Source organism: Egretta garzetta, unplaced genomic scaffold (genome assembly GCF_000687185.1).
Source record: "Egretta garzetta isolate BGI_Z169 unplaced genomic scaffold, ASM68718v1 scaffold51, whole genome shotgun sequence".
NCBI lineage: Eukaryota > Metazoa > Chordata > Aves > Pelecaniformes > Ardeidae > Egretta > Egretta garzetta.
This window is the reverse complement of record NW_009258549.1, coordinates 3,151,736-3,155,369: the sequence shown is the minus strand read 5'-3', so window position 1 is coordinate 3,155,369 and position 3,634 is coordinate 3,151,736.

Genomic DNA, 3,634 nt, shown 5'->3' with positions numbered 1-3,634 from the left:
TGCTCTGCTTTGTTTTGGTAGGGCCTAGCAGAAGTGCGGGGCCAGGCCCCCACCCCCTCGCACCCTCTACCCTCTTTGCCCCTCTGCTGCGCAGCCCACTAAAGTATTTCGCCGCTTGCAGCCCCCCCCCACCCCGAGGGGTAAGGCTGGCCCCCTTGGGTGAGACCCCGTTATCCACGGGGAGTAGGCAGAGGTGCTCCCTGCTGCCTGCACCCACCCCGGGGCAGAGGTGCCTGGGGAGCCTCAAAATCGCACTGCAGCAAAGCCTTGGGCTCTCGTTTGTGACAGCCCTCACCCTACAGGCACCGCGTCCCTGGGAGGGGGCAGCAGGAAAAAGGGCCTTTGTGAACATGGGGAGCCCAGATTTTGGGGAGACCCCCTGACTCTGTGAGGCAGAGACTGCAAGAAACACACCTTGCATCCTTGAGGCTGCAGCCTTGGAAGCCACCTGGGCTTCCCGGGATGCACAGGGCCACCACATAGAATCACTGAATCATCAAGTCCAACCGTTAACCTGGCACTGCCATCCCACCACTAAACCATGGCCCTAAGCACCTCGTCTCCCCGTCTTTTAAATACCTCCAGGGATGGGGGCTCCACCACTCACCTGGGCAGCCCATTCCAATGCTTGAGAACCCTTTTGGTGAAGAAATTTTTCCTAATGTCCAACCTAAACCTGCCCTGGCACAACTTGAGGCCATTTCCCCTCGTCCTATCACTTGTTACTTGGCAGAAGAGGCCGACCCTCACCTCACTGCAGCCTCCTGTCAGGCAGCTGTAGAGGGCGATAAGGTCTCCCCTCAGCCTCCTCTTCTCCAGGCTAAACAACCCCAGTTCCCTCAGCCGCTCCTCATCAGAGTTGTGCTCCAGCCCCCTCACCAGCTTCGTTGCCCTTCTCTGCACACGCTCCAGCACCTCAATGTCTGTCCCGTAGCGAGGAGCCCAAAACTGAACTCAGCATTTGAGGTGCGGCCTCACCAGTGCCGAGTACAGGGGCACGATCACTGCCCTGCTCCTGCTGGCCACACTATTACTGATAGAAGCCAGGATGCTATCACGGCCACCGGCACAGCCAGGAAGGGAGGGATGCCTGGAAAGAAGCCATCCAGCTTTAGGGGCGGCTCAAACTCCTTGGTCTGTGCCTTTTGCGCAGAGTATCTGTATATCAGCGGTCCGCTGGCTTTCTGCAGAGTCCCCGATAATCTGTATTTAATAGGACTGAAATTATAAAGCAAGCCCTGGGCTGTAAGGTGGTTCCCCTAAACTTGGCAGCGGAAGCCAAAACCCTTTTGAGCCTGCTTGTCTGCTTCAGTCTGAACGCAACTGAAGCCCAACTGCTCAAACCCTTCAGCTGAGCAGAGATGCTCTGCACTGCGCCTTCACCGGGCCATGCCACGGGACGTCTCTAGCTCTTCATTGGGGAGATACTCAACTCAAACCAGGCAGCAGCTTTGCTGGAAGCAGCCGGACGAAGGGCGAGGTGGGAATGCTGTGAGCACTCTGTAAGGTCTTACAGCGCCAGGACATCTTCGAAAGCCCCAGAAATACAAAAGTCCCCACATTGAAAGCTAAATAAATCCCCATGAACTGGGGGGAGGTGAATGAAGGAGGGGAGATAAATGAAGAGGGGAGAGGTTTGGTTTTCTTAAATAGGTGTCCGAAATGCTCCAGTGTTCTGGATGAACAGGGTTTGGACCTTGGCCAAACAAGCCAGGATGTGCAGCAAAACCAGCTGCTTCTGCTCCGGACCCAGGCGGAGCAATGGTGCTGCACCCGACCGTCAGCACACAGGCTGGCGAAGTGGAATGACCGGCTAGATGGCTTATGTCCTGCTCACCTCCGGGTCACACCTATGCAAGAGTGTCAGGTTAGCAGCAAGGGAGCAAAGGGCGGAGTGGTGGGACGGGGAACGTGCTCGACCCCCCCTCTAGCACCATTTCATTCTGACCGAGTCCGAATGCATTTTCTTGGCAGAGTCTACAAATCAACTCCGCGACTCAAGAGCTGGGTGCAGGAGCTAGAGGGAAATGCACGGGGGAGATAAAAGAGCATTTAAAGCCCACCCTCGGTCACCCATTAGGAGTAGCACCCTAAAAAGTGAGCAGCCATCCCTTGTCCTTTTGCAGGGCATCTTCTGAGGGGCAGGTTGGAGGTAGGGGATGGACACTCCCCCATCACGTCCAGCCATAGTTTGGGTCAGAAGGGACCTTTAAGGGTCATCCAGTCCAACCCCCCCCAGCAATCAGCAAGGAGAGATTCAACCAGGCCAGGTTGCTCAGAGCCCCGTCCAACCTGACTTTGAATGTTTCCAGGGATGGGGCAGCTCTGTTTTGGGAAGATGCACTGCAGCACCAACATGGCTGGACCCTCAGCCCTCCAGTTCGTACTGGTTCCCTTCCTGCTGTCTGCCAGATTAGGGCAGGCAATGAAACATCCTCCAAACGCAGCACCTCTCGGTCTGTACGGGCTTTTTCATGCAGGTTTGCACTCAGAGCCTCTCCAGCAAAGCCTCCAGTGTTGGGTTTTACTTAACCTGCAGGGACCGGAGCTGGGTAGAGGAGGCGGAAGGTCTCCGGGAGTTCATTAAGCGTGTTTAATGCTTGGATATACCCTCCTTAATTATTTCACACTAGCTGGGTAACACACCTCCCCGTGCTGAACGGCTTCGCTGTGTTACACCTGTGCTGCTGGCGGCAGGGTTCAGCTCTATAGGCAGGTGTTTGCTTGAACTGTTTAATTAATGTTTGCATAACTTGGTATCACCGTAACGTGCAGCACGTACATTGCAATGTTACAGGTCAGCATCCCTGCGGTGGGAATTTGGGCGGCTTCCATGCGGTGCCACAGTCCCTGGTGGGGAGGAGGGAGGCAGGGCAGGAGCCACCCCCGGGGGCACCCCCCACCCCAGGGTGCTGTGTTTGTCAAATGCACCCTTCTCTGTAAGCCCCCGGAGATCCTGAGGGCAAATTCCGGGTGCCCTGTGGGGCGGGGGGGAAGCTCCAGCCCGCCCAGCTCCAGGTACCATCATCTCCACGGCCCTGGGTTTGCATCCCCTGTGGTACCACAGGCACTGGTGGGTTAAGCTTCTTTATAACAAAACAAAATTATTTACTTATTCCCTTATTATCTACGTATTCGGCCTCCGGATGTGGTGGTGGGGGATCAGGATTCATCGGCTTGGTTATTTTCCACAGATAACCCCGTGACGCACCCAGCGCCATCTCAACCACCTGGAGATGTTTGGCTGAAACCCGTTAAGACGCCGCGCTGGGATGCGGCTGGTGCCCGCTCCCGGCTCGGGGCGAGCGCGTTGCTTCTGTGGAAAAGACAGACCCAGTCTATTCACGGAGGAGGACCGCCGCGGGACACGCTTCCTGACGTCACGTACACCTGAACGATGTCACAGGGACGTCGTGCTTTCGCATGAGGCGATACAAGAACCGCAGCCGAACGCCTTTGTGAGAAGTTGCGTGGATTTTATTAGGCCCCTCCCTCTCCTTTTGGTTTTTTAAACTACGACATAACATTAGCCGTTGCGACCCGTCAGTGGGGGCACTTCAATTTGCAAGAAACGCTGCCAGGTATTTTCTATATTCGGGGTTTTTTTTTCCCCCGCGGCCCAGCAGGCCGGGCC